We start from the raw sequence: 17259 nt of genomic DNA, 5'->3' as shown, positions 1-17259 counted from the left end.
TCTGAAATTTCTATGCTCTTTTCTTCTTGTGCCTGGTACAAACTTAAAAATATCATCCAAAGACTTATTGATGTGATCTAACCATAGGTAAATGAGAACTAGCAATTGAAACCACAATGTCAAGAATAATAACCTATAGTGGTTGCATTGGAGGAAAAAACTAAGCACAAGAAACCTTAGCTTGAATATCGATTTCCACACAATTTCCACCTATTGAAACATTAACTTGATTTCCACACAAGTTCATCATTAACTTGGAGCTACATTGTACCGATTTAATCAAAGGATTCATACGCAAGGAAAAACCATTATGACTTGTCTACTAAAGAGTACACGAGCTCACTAGGAAACTCACTCAAAGACGACATCCTTTGTGATGTTGAAGTTACACTTGACTATGGCTTACGCGTCTTCTGTAAGACCTTCTCGAACCTTCCCGTGTGAAACCATCTTTTCTCTTATCTTAGTGGAGTTTCCCTCCACCTTGGCATCAGACGGAAGCATCAATTGGGACGATCGAATATACGATTGTAGAAAAAGTGGGGCTAGAGTTAGCGGCGGTGCATTTGCATTAACTATGCGTGACTACGTGGTAGAAGAAACATGATGTTTGTGGCCATGGAGAGCTTAGTTACTGCACTGGATACTGGAGACTTCGTTACTACAACAAACTTGGAGTAGCTCCCTATGCAAATTAACTAGAGGATTTTAATTATTATAACAAACCTGGAGGAACTCTTTGTGCCAAGTGTCCCATGAGATTAATGCTAAGTGCACGAGATCAATGCTAATCAAACTTATCTTACAAACACACAAAAGACAACATTGGAAATCGACTTAATCTAAAGTATAATACAAAACATAGAGATCCTCATTATGCATACGTATTTCCAAATGCTACTTGCATTCAAGGCTAAATGCTGCAAACAAACAATTGTATGACCCTATATGCGTGCAATAACTAATGATATGAGATGCCTACAATGAACTTTAAACTACACTTTCATAGTGTTTGTTGAAGCTAGCCAGCCATCCTTTCATGACCCCAAAAAGTCATCGAAAAGGTCAATTCCTATTGTGCTCAACTTTTGTCCCAATTATTGGTGCATGTCATGGGCACCTCTGGGCACCTATTGGGCTGTCAAAACAGCCCTGAATAAGCCATAATGTTTCACCTACTTGCCTAGAAAGTGACTGCAAGTAGGAAGCATGTTCATGTGGTACTCACTTGCGTGATGTAGGTGACACCAAGGACTTGGCGTCCGAGAAGACCCTTGGGGGTACCCCTTGTTAAACAAGTTTGACACATTGGAATTTCAAGTCTTCCACAATTGTATGTCAACTCCACGTTATGTCATATTCATGACCTTGACAAACGTCCAATCTATGAAAGTACCCATCTTGTCCCTTTCAAACTTCAGCAAGTACAAAGCAATGGGTGACCTTATTAGCAAAGGTGAGTTTTTCATTATGAGTTTTGTTGTAAAACCCTCGACGCGGTCAAGATTCTGAAGTGATGGGGTCCCTCAAATTTGCCACACTGGCAATCATAATCGGTTCCTTGTGCTACTAGGGGCCCTATCTTGGTTCCCTCAAATTTGGCACACTGGCAATCATAATCAGTTCCTTATGCTATCGGGCCTTATGTTGTGATCTTCTCCCATGCTTCAAACCGATACACCTAGAATGCCAAGTGTTGGAGTCTAGCTTGCCATCATACTCGATGTTTTCTCATAGATGGTTGACTTGAGCTATGAACGATGCTTTTAAAAAATCGATGAAGCATGGCAACGCATTCTCATTGGTATCAATTGTCTTCAGCCTATCCATGATCTACCTCAATGGAGCACAACTGTAGTGCCATGTTGCTCTTTGCCCAGTTGTTCTTCCATTGGTTTCATGTATTCGACTAGGAATCACATCATAGCATCGCCTTCCAACAAGGGTGCTGGTAGTAGCCACTGTTAAGTGTCACTTGGGGTAAGGAACCTAGAGGGGTAGCTTGCCAAAAAGCCATCCAAAAGGTCATTTATTGCGTTCCTAGTGTGCATACCATGTAGCTTGTGCTTGATGGTCTTCTGAAATTTCTATGCTCTTTGTTTCTTTTACTTGGTACAAGCTTCAAAATGTCATGCAAAAACTTATTCATGATGCGATCTAGCCATAGGTAAAAGAGAACTAGCAATTGAAACCAGAATAATAACCTAGAGTGGTTGCATTGGAGGACAAAACTAAGCACAAGAAACCTTAGCTTGAATATCGATTTCGACCTATTGAAACATTAGCTTGGAGCTACCTTGTACCGATTTAATCAAGGAGGCAAAACCATTGTGACAATAGTAGATCGAGAGGCCTCCTTGGCAAGCGTCAAATGGCAAGCACAACAGCTCTGGTTCCGTGTTGGTTGCTCTTCGCCCAGCTGTTCTTCCATTGGCTTCATCATGTATACGGCTAACAACAATCACATCACTAGAATCGCCTTGCTGGTAGTAGCCACTGTTGTTAAGTACTTTTATCACTTGGGGTAAGGAACCTGGAGGGGTAGCAAGAGCAGAAGCATAGCTGAGAGTTGAGAGTCAATCGTGTCATGTATGAGGAGGATTTTACTGGCACACATGATTTTCTCTGCAACTGTTGTTGAATCTCACATATGCTCCTCCGGCGTTCCCTCGTTCTTCTGCACCGGCTGTGGGGGCCAAAATAAAAAATATAATCGGAAACACCAAGAACGAGGCCCCGCGCGCTTTCTTTCCACTTTGGGATTTTATTTTGGTAGGGGGGTGCGCCGGGCCTCTGAGGCAGTGCAATACAGAGGCGACGCGCGCAGCCCCCGGGCAGCAAGCTGCCGGGAGGGGGCTGCCCCCATGAAAGAAATTAGGTTAATATCATGTGGCCCGATGGGCCACGTATCAGATATTAAACTGATAAGAACAGATACTACACTTGATCTTAGCCAAAAGGCCGAGAAAGGTATGAGACACCACGGCTCACCCCTATGGATTTTATACCAGCCCTCGCAGTCCAGCCCGCCCTATGGGATAAAAAGGCGGATCCCTCACCTGCTATTCCATGCATATGCTTTGTAAGGCCACAGACATAAAGTCATCGAGCAACCACCTCCGAGTGACTCGAGAAATTAGAATGATCATGCACTTTTCATAACCATCCACTAGAGACTTGAAGGATAGGGATGCGCTCATTATCATGGCTTTTGCATCGCTATTATAGTAAGGGTGCCAATACCTAACTATTAATTGCGTACTATATGTGGACACCCATGAATCTCCGATAAAGCCACCAACGTTAGTGTGCTTCCCACCACCGCTACGTCTAGATAAATGAAGAATGGAGAGGCGTTTGCCCCCCGACTGTCAAAGAGCATGATGTGTTATCGGCATACCGAGAGAGCTATACCTCCTCCTCAAGTCTTGTAGAAGGTATTGGTGCTACAATCGGCCCACCATATAGCGTGCTAATGAGATGACATTACCATTGATGATGATGACTGTATAGCACTCCTCAAGACAATCCTCCCCCGTTGTTATAAACAAGCCCAAGGAAGGGCACGAGTTCACAAACACACCTTCTCATTGCATGTAGATATAGCTATGCCCTAAACTTATAACCGTACACGAAGATGAAGAAGTTGATCCTCCACAATTCGTTGATTCGGAGTGATACGACCCATTGAACTCCTTACTTTTGTGATCGAGGAGAGAGAGAGAGAGAGAGAGAGAGAGAGAGAGAGAGAGAGAGAGAGTTTAAAACATTGGCTACTATAAGGTGCTACAAGTCAAAATGGCAGAGCTAAAGCAATCACAGGGTTCTTCTCTCCATATGGAGGTATCGGCACGTGGAAGATTCAACAGGACACTATCGCATGCCTAACAAGACCCGTGATGTAATTACAAAAGCAAATATGGGATTGCAACCTATCTAAAAACAGCCCCAACTTGAATTGTACAATGTTTCACTTGAATAAAGGGCCAACTTCTGAGACAAGTAATAGCATATTTCCATAAGCTCGAGATTCGTGGCATGATGGCACTGCTTATAATACTCTTTGAAGATATGATACAAACACACTTATGTGGGCACCTATGCTCTACTTCAAGTAAAGAGCCACACAACATTATTATTCATTATACCCTTTGTACTAGATATTTTTATACACTCATATGACCAATTTGAAGATGGAATCATAATAAAAAGGGGAGCATGTTAACTCATTCGTTAAAATAGCCTAAATATCACATTCTCATTACCAAACTCTGTGTAATATCACCTTTTGAGCCCTAATGTTATCTTGTGCTAGTCATCAGTATTGTGTGAGTCGAGAGTGGAATTTCTTACTTGTTTTTATCCTTCTTTATGGCTTTTAAATCATTGTGTGCTTTAGTAAGAGTGCTAGTACCTAAATATCATTACGTGTGGCTAGAACTACACAACCATTCTATATGGACACTGTAATTGGCACGAAACTTACACCAATGTCGATAAAGCCACCAACATTAGTGTGCATGAAGGTGGTCTTAGTGAAGCCCACTTTTACCATGTCTCGATAAATGAAGAATGGAGAGGCTTGACGAGTGTCAAAGAATATGATAGGATTGGCCATAGCCAATGTTGTAGAAGGTATTAGTGCTACAATTGGCTATACTGAAATCATACTCAAAGGCACCTAGATTAACACTTTACCATCTCCATGAGGCCAAGAAAACCACATTTTTTGTTGATGAATAGTTTATAAAATAGCTAGAGATGGACATTGTTGACCAAGGAGTAATTCAGCCTTTCTATATAATTAAAGGGAAGATTTAATAAAAAAAGGGGAGCATGTTAACTCATTGGATTAAATAAAATAAATCTCACATTTTCAACCCTAAAAAAGTCTTTGTAATATCACATTTTGAGCCCTAATGTTATCTTGTGCTAGTCAGCAGTACATGTGTGACTTGCGAGTGAGATTGCTTACTTGCTATAAAGTATGTTTGTACCTTTCCTCTATATTGCGTTCATTATCTTGGCTTTTGAATTGCTTCATGTGCTTTAGTAAGAGTGCCATTACCTAAGTATTAATGCGTGTGGCGGCTTAGTACTACAAAACCATTCTATATGGACACCTTAACTCATACGAATCTTTTACCATGTTCACAAAGCCACCAATATGAGTGTGCTTCAAGGTGGTCCTAAAGAAGCCCACTTTCACCACGTCTAGATAAATGAACAATGGAGGGGCTTGACAAGTGTCTAATAACATGAAAGGGCTAGCCCATAATGTGTTCTCAACGTACCAAAAGCAATACCTGAAGTATAGTTATTAGTGCTACAATCACCCCACTAGCGTGCTAACAAAATCTTACTCAAAGGGACCTAGATTAACACTTTACCATCTCAATGAGCTTGGAAAAACCACATGTTTGGGTGAATAGTTTGTAAAATAATTAGAGATGGATTTTGTCAACCGAGGAGTAATCCTTTTTATATAGTTAAAAGGAAGATCATTACAACACTTATCAGTATTGCCTCTCAATCACAAGCATGCTACACTTCTAGGCTTGGTGTTGAATGCTCAATTTTGTAGAGAAGTTTCTTGACCGTCGCATAAACCTTCGAAGTTGATAGATTACAAGAATTATTACTCATAACACCCGCCTGCGTGAACAGCCCATATAGCGAGCGCCGTCGACCCGTACGGCCACCACAGCGGACGCTTGGATATTATCAACCGAGGAGTAATCCTTTCTATATAGTTAAAGGGAAGATCATCACAACACTTATCAGTATTGCCTCTCAATCACAAGCATGCTACACTTCTAGGCTTGGTGTTGAATGCTCAATTTTGTAGAGAAGTTTCTTGACCGTCGCATAAACCTTCGAAGTTGATAGATTACAAGAATTATTACTCATAACACCCGTGTGACGCCTCCGCTTCTACGGCTGCGTCTTCCTCAAGCCGCCATAGCCTAGGCGTGGAGAAGAAGAGAGGGTGGAAGTCGGTTCACCTCCCAACCATATAATGACGAGTTAGGGTTTCTCGTTGGGTTTTATACCAAAACCCTAGCCTGTGTCCACACCTCCTAGCCCGGCCGCCCATCTTACTTAAGAGCCGTGCTAACTTAGATGTGTACACACATCGACCAAACCCTAACGCCCATTAACCCCTGAACCCCGCTAGCACTAATAATACTCTCGAGACTCCGAAAGCTATTAACTTATGCTAGGGTTCGACTTCCGTAGGACCATAGTCCTGACATTACTCCCCCCTTCGAAAAGAGTTTTCTTCCTCGAAAACAAAAGTGGGGAAACGTTTCCTCATCACACTAATGTTTTCCCAAGTGGAGCCTTCCTCTGGACGGTCCTTCCACTTGATAAGAGCTTGTTTTCGAACTTGGTGGCGAGTACGTAACATGTGGTAATCCAATACTCTTTCTGGTTCATGAGGCAGTATTGGGGGTTCCACATATTCTACCAAGAAAGAATCATCCACCAACCTTTCATGACCCATAAGGCGTTTCCTCAAACGGCTTACGCTATCCATAAGCGTCATAAACGTTGCCGGGGCATTAGTAAGCCCAAACGGCATAACCAAAAACTCATAGTGTCCAAAGCGAGTCTTGGTTATATCATCAGTGTTAATACGCACTTGATGATATCCTGAACGTAAATCAATTTTAGAAAAATACTTCGCACCTTTGAGTTGATCAAACAACTCATCTATCTTAGGTAGCGGGTATTTGTTCTTAATGGTTACCGCATTCAAGGAGCGATAATCCACACACATGCGCATGGATCCATCCTTTTTCTTCACCAAAAGAATGGGCGATGCCCATGGTGAAGCACTATGGCGAATGAAGCCCTTACTAAGGTAATCAGCAAGCTGACGTTCCACCTCAGCTGCTTCAGTCACACTAAGCCTGTACGACGGCTTACTAATTGGTTTGGTGCCCGGAACGACATCAATGCGATGAGGCAAAGCTCGTTCGGGTGGCAAACCCTCTGCTAAATCATTAGGAAAAATATCTTTAAATTCTTGTAACAGTTGTTGCAAAGACAAAGCATTAACTGTTGCTTAAGATTATTTAAAGAGATTTTAGAAGAAGGTAAAGAGAAAGAAGGCATCGCTGAGGAAGATTCATTTGAAGAAGAAACATCATGCACATCAAACCCACTAGTTTGCGACACACAATAACAAAAATAGACTTCTTCTATTTGATTACTATGCTCCAAAAAGAGAGTTCGGCATTACATATGAGTGGTGTTGGGGGTACATCACGTTCCCCAATAAGTAAAACATGCTTACCATTGGCCTCAAACGTAAACGTATTATGTTCATAACTCCTTTTGAGTGATGACCCTAACCCATACAACCACTCCCGTCCTAAGATGACATCCGCACGAGACATATTCATCACTTGGAAGTCAAGAACCATAGTGTGTTCTTGCACAAACACAGGCACTTGCCATACTAGAGTATCCCACACATCGTGATCATCCCCTTGAATGGTGGACACCACATAACGATGAGAACTCTTTGTCTCCGGCAACTTTAATTTCTTAACTAATGCATAGTTTAAGAAATTGTGCGTGGCACCATCATCAATGAGAAACGTACTCGATGGCCATAAATGGAGCCATGCATACGGACCAAATCATGTGGTCCAACTGTCTCTTGCCACATAGATGCAGTGAGATTACACTCATGCATCTCGGCGGCAGTGTGCGAAACCTCTACCGCAGAATACTTAGGATCAGCATCCAAGGGAAGCGTTTGCACCATGTGTACAGCCTTCTCCTTGACCTTATCCTTATTCTTGTGAGGCAACTGTGGACAATTTTTCTTCTCATGATCACTACCTAAGCAATGATAACATAGTTTCTCCTTCTTGGCGGCCCGTTCATAGTCTTGTGGAGACAACGGACCACTTGACCCTTTAGACTTCTTTGTGGTTTCAGTAGAATTGCTGGCAAGTTTACGCTTATTAGCATTAAATTGCGAGCCATTGAATTTGGCTGGTCTATCCATGCCCTTCTTATCCATGGTGTCATCAAAGATAAGGGCACTTTGGATAGCCGCTTCCAAAGTTTTAGGATACTGGGTTTTAACCTTTGCCTGATATTCTAACAAACCCATGAACCTTTTGAAAGTCGTCCAAACCGTCTAGCTTGAGAATGACTTCACGGTATTTGTACACATACTGATTAGGTGTAAGACCTTCCATCTTGCACTTGTCCCAGGCTGTCCAAACTCCGATCTTTCTCGTTTTGCGGTAAGAACTCCTTTTTAAAAGCTACCGCAAACTCCTCCCAAGTCTTAGGGCGAGTTTCAATAGGTAGACTCATCCACCACTTGTAGGCTTTACCTTCAACTGTGAGACTCGTCTCAGTGACCATAACAGCAGCGGGAGTGCGGCGTAAGCGATGCAAGTCCGTCCACTTGTGTAAAAATGTATGGACCGCATCCTTGTTACGATCGTGCTCCTCTCCCTTAAACACAGGCGGCTTCACGTTTTTCAACATAGCCCCTTCCTGCGTTGCAGATGGTGCAATAGATTCTACTGTAGGATTTGGAACAAGAGGAGGCATAACTATCGGAATAGGCCCTCCACTTGCTGCCGATCCACTTGCAAAACGTGCCATAAATTCAGTAAAAAGTGTGCTCATGTTTGTGAGATTGGTATTGACATTTGTTATAGTGCGCTCAAGTGCAACTACCCTTGAAGTGAGACGCCCAAACTCTAACGTGTCTACCAAACCATAATCGTCTATTGGACTCGCACCCCTTTCGGCATCGGTCATGTTGTCATCCCGATCAGGCGCAACGGCCTGTTGCGAATCACCCACACCACCACCCAAAGGGTGTGCCTCACTAACATCATGCATATCATTCTCAAAATCGAAGTGAACATGAGACGGTTCCGCTGAGGCCATGGTATGCACCTGCTTACAAATAGAGAACAAAAGCGAACTCCAATTGAAGCGTCGTAGAAGAATTCCTCTTGCATGCGCACGAAAATCGAGAAGAAATCACCACTTGAGTCGTCAATCAACACATGCATGCAAAAAAGTGTGTTGCATGTAGCATGTCGTTGAGGATCCGTCCACCAAAAACTTCCAAACTTGGAGCATAGAAAACTCCTCTCACAAATTGAAAGAAGGAAAGTTGAAGGTGAAAAGGTCACTTTCCTTGTAGTTTGTGTCACTTTCCTTGTAGTTTGTGTCCTCCCTTGAAAGAATAAGTAGAGTTCTTTTGAAGAGAAGAACAACACAAGTGAAAAGGTGAAGTGGCTAGCACACTTGCCTTGGAGCTTGAGGTGGTGGGTTCAAAACCCCACTCCTTGGATGGTGAAGCCTCCCCCTTGTGCCACTCAAGTAAGGGAGAATTCTCGCGCGCTCGCCAACGGCGCGCCAACGATCGCTCACCGATCGCCTTCTAGGACTGCTGGATTGCCTTGGTCGCCGCCTTGGGCATACTATAACAAATGTCAATACCAATCTCACAAACATGAGCACGCTTTTTACTGAATTTATGGCACGTTTTGCAAGTGGATCGGTGGCGGCAAGTGGAGGGCCTATTCCGATAGTTATGCCTCCTCTTGTTCCAAATCCTACAGTAGAATCTATTGCACCCTCTGCAATGCAGGAAGGGGCTATGTTGAAAAACGTGAAGCCGCCCGTGTTTAAGGGAGAGGAGCGCGATCGTAACAAGGATGCGGTCCATACATTTTTACACAAGTGAACGGACTTGCATCGCTTACGCCGCACTCCCGCTGCTGCTGTTATGGCCACTGAGACGAGTCTCACACTTGAAGGTAAAGCCTACAAGTGGTGGATGAGTCTACCTATTGAAACTCGCCCTAAGACTTGGGAGGAGTTTGCGGTAGCTTTTAAAAAGGAGTTCTTACCGCAAAACGAGAAAGATCGGAGTTGGACAGCCTGGGACAAGTGCAAGATGGAAGGTCTTACACTTAATCAGTATGTGTCCAAATACCGTGAAGTCATTCTCAAGCTAGACGGTTTGGACAACTTTCAAAAGGTTTGTGGGTTTGTTAGAGGCCTTGATAAAGAATATCAGGCAAAGGTTAAAACCCAGTATCCTAAAACTTTGGAAGCGGTTATCCAAAGTGCCCTTATCTTTGATGACACCATGGATAAGAAGGGCATGGATAGACCGGCCAAATTCAATGGCTCGCAATTTAATGCTAATAAGCGTAAACTTGCCAGCAATTCTACTGAAACCACAAAGAAGTCTAAAGGGTCAAGTGGTCCGTTGTCTCCACAAGACTATGAACGGGCCAAGAAGGAGAAACTATGTTATCATTGCTTAGGTAGTGATCATGAGAAGAAAAATTGTCCACAGTTGCCTCGCAAGAATAAGGATAAGGTCAAGGAGAAGGCTGTACACATGGTGCAAACGCTTCCCTTGGATGCTGATCCTAAGTATTCTGCGGCGGTAGAGGTTTCGCACACTGCCGCTGAGATTCATGAGTGTAATCTCACTGCATCTATGTAGCAAGAGACAGTTGGACCACATGATTTGGTCCGTATGCATGGCACCATTTATGGCCATCGAGTACGTTTCTCATTGATGATGGTGCCACGCACAATTTCTTAAACTATGCATTAGTTAAGAAATTAAAGTTGCCGGAGACAAAGAGTTCTCATCGTTATGTGGTGTCCACCATTCAAGGGGATGATCACGATGTGTGGGATACTCTAGTACGGCAAGTGCCTGTGTTTGTGCAAAAACACACTATGGTTCTTGACTTCCAAGTGATGAATATGTCTCGTGCGGATGTCATCTTAGGACGGGAGTGGTTGTATGGGTTAGGGTCATCACTTAAAAGGAGTTATGAACATAATACGTTTACGTTTGAGGCCAATGGTAAGCATGTTTTACTTATTGGGGAACGTGATGTACCCCCAACACCACTCATATGTAATGCCAAACTCTCTTTTTGGAGCATAGTAATCAAATAGAAGAAGTCTATTTTTGTTATTGTGTGTCGCAAACTAGTGGGTTTGATGTGCATGATGTTTCTTCTTCAAATGAATCTTCCTCAGCGATGCCTTCTTTCTCTTTACCTTCTTCTAAAATCTCTTTAAATAATCTTAAGCAACCAGTTAATGCTTTGTCTTTGCAACAACTGTTACAAGAATTTAAAGATATTTTTCCTAATGATTTGCCTGAGGGTTTGCCACCCGAACGAGCTTTGCCTCATCGCATTGATGTCGTTCCGGGCACCAAACCAATTAGTAAGCCGTCGTACAGGCTTAGTGCGACTGAAGCAGCTGAGGTGGAACGTCAGCTTGCTGACTACCTTAGTAAGGGCTTCATTCGCCAATAGTGCTTCACCATGGGCATCGCCCATTCTTTTGGTGAAGAAAAAGGATGGATCCATGTGTGTAGATTATCGCTCCTTGAATGCGGTAACAATTAAGAACAAATACCCGCTACCTAGGATAGATGAGTTGTTTGATCAACTCAAAGGTGCGAAGTATTTTTCTAAAATTTATTTACATTCAGGATATCATCAAGTGCGTATTAACGCTGATGATATAACCAAGACTGCGTTCCGGACTCGCTTTGGACACTATGAGTTTTTGGTTATGCCGTTTGGGCTTACTAATGCCCCGGTAACGTTTATGACGCTTATGGATAGCGTACTAAGGCCGTAGTTAGGCAAATTTGTCATTGTCTTTCTTGACGACATTTTGGTCTATAGTTCGACTTTAGAAGAGCATTTGGAACACTTACGAAAAGTTTTTCAGTTACTACGCGAGAATGCACTTTACGCGAGAATGCACTTTACGCGAAAGAAAGTAAGTGCGAATTTCTCAAGGATAGCATACAATACCTAGGTCATGTAATTTCTGCAGACGGAATTGCTATGGGATGCTAGTAAGGTTGATGCTATTATGCGATGGCCAACACCTTGAAGTATGGAAGAACTTCAAATCTTCTTGGGAATGGCAGGATTTTATCGCAAATATGTGAACGGTTATGCAAAGATTGCCGCTCCCATGACTGATCAATTGAAAGGTGCGGCAATTACCTTTCAATGGCGTGAGGAGCAACAACGTAGCTTTGATAAGCTTAAAGTTGCTTTGGCTACGGCTCCCATCTTGGCAATTGTGGATCCTCAAAAACCATTTGTGATTGAAACGGATGCCAGTGCTAAGGCAATGGGTGCGGTTCTCATTCAAGATGGTCATCCTGTTGCCTATGAGAGCAAGAAGCTCAATCGTGCTCAACAAAACTACTCAGCTTACGAGCGTGAGCTCTTTGCCATCATATATGCCTTACGAAAATGGCGACATTACTTATATGGTACGCAATTCGAGATTGTTTTTGATCACGAAAGCATAAAGTGGTTTATGAACCAAATAGATTTGCAGGGTCGAAAGGCCAGATGGGCTGAGATCCTTCAGGAGTATGATTGCAAGCTACGCTATCGCAAAGGACGTTACAATATTGTAGCTGATGCTTTGAGTCGTATGCCAGAGATTAATTCGCTGTTATTCACAGAGTTGAAAAGCGAATTGTTAGAATTACGAGGCAAATGCAAGCAGGATTCAACATACTCAAAGGTGTGGAATCATGTTCAAATGAGGGGTCCCTCTGACTCACACACTAGTGTTCCCAGTTCTTCCACACATGGTTCTTCTTTATCACAAGATGAACTACAGCGATGGAAAAACTTTTCCATCGATGATGGATACTTATTCCACAAGGGGAGAGTTTGTGTTCCATTGACACTAGGCGCCAAATTCTTTTTGAGTGTCATGATAGTCCAAGTGCAGGTCATGCGGGCATTCGCAAAACGTATGCTCTCGTAAGAAAGCATTTCTATTGGCCTGGACTTCACAAGGATGTTACTGACTATGTTCTGCAGTGTCAGAAGTGTCAAGTGAACAAAGCAGAACATCTTAAAGCTGGCGGGTTACTGCATCCATTATCTAGATTCCCGACGGAAAGTGGGAAAGTATCTCTATGGATTTTATAATGGGCTTGCCCACAACGAATCGTGGACATGATGCCATTTGGGTAATCGTGGACATGATGCCATTTGGGTAATCGTGGATCGATTAACCAAGCTTTGTAGGTTCGTGCCTACCAGAATTGGGACGCCTTTTCGTGGAGAATGTTTACCGACTTTATGGCTTACCGTCCAATATTGTCAGTGATCGCGATCGTAAGTTTAACAGCCATTTTTGGCGAGCAGTATTCAGTAAGCTGGGTACTATGTTGAACCTTAGTACAGCTGATCATCCGCAGACAGATGGTCAGACTGAACGGGTTAATCAAGTGCTGGAAGATATGCTTAGGGCATATGTCAGCAAAAAACAATCTGATTGGGAGTCTTATTTGCCTATTCTCGAGTTTGCTTACAATAGTGCAAAGCATGTCTCGACAGGCTTTAGCCCTTTCATGTTGATGTATGGTTTTCAGCCACGTTCACCAGTGTCGGTGGGACTGGCGAATGAGAAAATCAGTCAGGTTAAGGATTTTATCCAAGACCATATGGATATGTTGCGCCTTGCACGATTAAATGTTCGTCAAGCGCAAGATCGTTACAAGAAGTTTGCGGACCAGAAACGTAGGCCACTTCACTTTCAAGAAGGTGATTGGGTGTTTCTAAAGGTACCAAAAAACTCCACCAGTTTAAAAACGGGTCCCGTACCAAAATTGTCGCCCCGATTTTGTGGACCGTTTAAGATACTCAAGACGGTGGGCCCAGTAGCCTATAAATTTAAGTTACCAGCACATTCCAAGGTTCATCCCATCTTTCACGTAAGCCGTTTGAGGAAACGCCTTATGGGTCATGAAAGGCCGGTGGATGATTCTTTCTTGGTAGAATATGTGGAACCCCCAATACTGCCTCATGAACCAGAAAGAGTATTGGATTACCACATGTTACGTACTCGCCACCATAAGTGGTTGCTGTCTTGGTTGACACTAGTTAGATGGCTGTAAGCCGTTTGAGGAAACGCCTTATGGGTCATGAAAGGCCGGTGGATGATTCTTTCTTGGTAGAATATGTGGAACCCCCAATACTGCCTCATGAACCAGAAAGAGTATTGGATTACCACATGTTACGTACTCGCCAACCACCATAAGTGGTTGCTGTCTTGGTTGACACTAGTTAGATGGCTGTACTTTTATTGTGATGCTATATCGAGCTTCTTTGTGTGAGTTGTCATGGTCTACTCAAGCTAATTATCTTGGTAAAGTTTGGTCAAGTGTCATCTTGGTCAAGTCTAGTGAAGTGCTGTCTTGCTTTTGACGCTAGTTAGATGTCTGTACTTTTATTGTGATGCTATATTTAAAGAAATTTTTGATGTTTTTTTATATATTTGCGTGTCGTTATTGTACTCTGTTAGTCACTTGATGTGGGCGGTACGAGGTAGTCGGACGTCCATTACGTCAATCAATTGAGGTGGTATGACATTCTAGTCAACCCTCAATAGACGTAAGGACCCCATATGTGGACTTTTAGTTACTTTCTTGTTTAGCCCATGTGGGGGGACCTCACATGTGGTATCAAAGCACATGTTTCGTTCACCTAAGACGGTGGGTAACAAGATTTTCATGCTTTCCATTCAATTAAAATGCATAAAACAAGACCTAGAGTTGATCTTGGCAGAGGGCTTAGTTTCTATAGCAAACTTGAGAGTAGCTCATTGTGCCAAGTGTCCCATGAGAGAAGCAACAAAAAGAATTAAAATGTTGATTAGTGGTGCATGTGAGAGATTAATGCTAATCAAAATTACCTTGCACATGAGACAATGAGAAATAGATTTAATGGTCTATATAATACAAAACACAAGTATTTACGATCATGAACTTAGATCTTGGATGAGATTTTTGTTATTCATACATAAATAACTTGTTAGTTCATAGCTTTGTAATTATCTCCAAATGAGATTCTCATTACACATACCTATCTCCAAATGAGATTCTCATTACACATACCTATCTCCAAATGCTACTTGCTTTAAGGCTTAAGGCTACAACATATACTTGTTTTTACCCTGTATGAGAAGATGATATGAGATGCCTAAAATGAACTCTAAGCTACCCTCTTATAGGGTTTGTTGCTACTGGTTGGGTTCAACTTGGCCACCTCAAAAAGTCATCCAAAAGGTCATTTGTTGTGTTCCTATTATGCATACTATATTGCTTGTGCTTGATGGTCTTCTAAAATTTCTATGCTCTTTTCTTCTTGTGCCTGGTACAAACTTAAAAATATCATCCAAAAACTTATTGATGTGATCTAACCATAGGTAAATGAGAACTAACAAGTTCATCATTAACTTGGAGCTACATTGTACCGATTTAATCAAAGGATTCATACGCAAGGAAAAACCATTATGACTTGTCTACTAAAGAGTACACGAGCTCACTAGGAAACTCACTCAAAGACGACATCCTTTGTGATGTTGAAGTTACACTTGAAGTTACACTTGACTATGGCTTACGCGTCTTCTGTAAGACCTTCTCGAACCTTCCCGTGTGAAACCATCTTTTCTCTTATCTTAGTGGAGTTTCCCTCCACCTTGGCATCAGACGGAAGCATCAATTGGGACGATCGAATATACGATTGTAGAAAAAGTGGGGCTAGAGTTAGCGGCGGTGCATTTGCATTAACTATGCGTGACTACGTGGTAGAAGAAACATGATGTTTGTGGCCATGGAGAGCTTAGTTACTGCACTGGATACTGGAGACTTCGTTACTACAACAAACTTGGAGTAGCTCCCTATGCAAATTAACTAGAGGATTTTAATTATTACAACAAACCTGGAGGAACTCTTTGTGCCAAGTGTCCCATGAGATTAATGCTAAGTGCACGAGATCAATGCTAATCAAACTTATCTTACAAACACACAAAAGACAACATTGGAAATAGACTTAATCTAAAGTATAATACAAAACATAGAGATCCTCATTATGCATACGTATTTCCAAATGCTACTTGCATTCAAGGCTAAATGTTGCAAACAAACAATTGTATGACCCTATATGCGTGCAATAACTAATGATATGAGATGCCTACAATGAACTTTAAACTACACTTTCATAGTGTTTGTTGAAGCTAGCCAGCCATCCTTTCATGACCCCAAAAAGTCATCGAAAAGGTCAATTCCTATTGTGCTCAACTTTTGTCCCAATTATTGGTGCATGTCATGGGCACCTCTGGGCACCTATTGGGCTGTCAAAACAGCCCTGAATAAGCCATAATGTTTCGCCTACTTTGCCTAGAAAGTGACTGCAAGTAGGAAGCATGTTCATGTGGTACTCACTTGCGTGATGTAGGTGACACCAAGGACTTGGCGTCCGAGAAGACCCTTGGGGGTACCCCTTGTTAAACAAGTTTGACACATTGGAATTTCAAGTCTTCCACAATTGTATGTCAACTCCACGTTATGTCATATTCATGACCTTGACAAACGTCCAATCTATGAAAGTACCCATCTTGTCCCTTTCAAACTTCAGCAAGTACAAAGCAATGGGTGACCTTATTAGCAAAGGTGAGTTTTTCATTTTGAGTTTTGTTGTAAAACCCTCGAAGCGGTCAAGATTCTGAAGTGATGGGATATAGATCGGGGACCCTCAACGGAGACCCTCAAATTTGCCACACTGGCAATCATAATTGGTTCCTTGTGCTACTAGGGGCCCTATCTTGGTTCCCTCAAATTTGGCACACTGGCAATCATAATCAGTTCCTTATGCTATTGGGCCCTATCTTGTGATCTTCTCCCATGCTTCAAACTGATACACCTAGAATGCCAAGTGTTGGAGTCTAGCTTGCCATCATACTCGATGTTTTCTCATAGATGGTTGACTTGAGCTATTAAGGATGCTTAAAAAAAATCGATGAAGCATGGCAACGCATTCTCATTGGTATCAATTGTCTTCAGCCTACTACCTCAATGGAGCACAACTGTAGTGCCATGTTGCTCTTTGCCCAATTGTTCTTCCATTGGTTTCATGTATTCGACTAACAATCACACCATAGCATCGCCTTCCAACAAGGGTGTTGGTAGTCGCCACTGTTAAGTGTCACTTGGGGTAAGGAACCTAGAGGGGTAGCTTGCCAAAAAGTCATCCAAAAGGTCATTTATTGCGTTCCTAGTGTGCATACCATGTAGCTTGTGCTTGATGGTCTTCTGAAATTTCTATGCTCTTTGTTTCTTTTACTTGGTACAAGCTTCGAAATGTCATGCAAAAACTTATTCATGATGTGATCTAGCCA

At 42.3% G+C, this 17259-nt stretch overlaps 1 long non-coding RNA gene and 1 other non-coding gene across 2 annotated transcripts in view; both read right to left on the bottom strand.

Annotated features, from left to right (window-relative positions):
* Positions 1–1727: 1727 nt before the first annotated feature.
* Positions 1728–17259, bottom strand: part of LOC147612011 (uncharacterized) — a 72427-nt gene continuing 56895 nt past the window's right edge. The window contains exon 3 of the long non-coding RNA XR_015263626.1: positions 1728–2533. This is a non-coding gene — a long non-coding RNA (uncharacterized LOC147612011). The remainder of the gene's footprint in view (positions 2534–17259) is intronic.
* Positions 2776–2974, bottom strand: LOC147612013 (U2 spliceosomal RNA). The gene has a single exon (XR_015263718.1). It is a non-coding gene; the product is annotated as a U2 spliceosomal RNA (small nuclear RNA).

The sequence above is a fragment of the Cibotium barometz genome, chromosome 46 (assembly GCF_041138505.1).
Source record: "Cibotium barometz isolate CiBa-2024 chromosome 46, ASM4113850v1, whole genome shotgun sequence".
In the NCBI taxonomy this organism is placed as follows: domain Eukaryota; kingdom Viridiplantae; phylum Streptophyta; class Polypodiopsida; order Cyatheales; family Cibotiaceae; genus Cibotium; species Cibotium barometz.
This window is presented reverse-complemented; position numbering and strand designations above follow the sequence as displayed.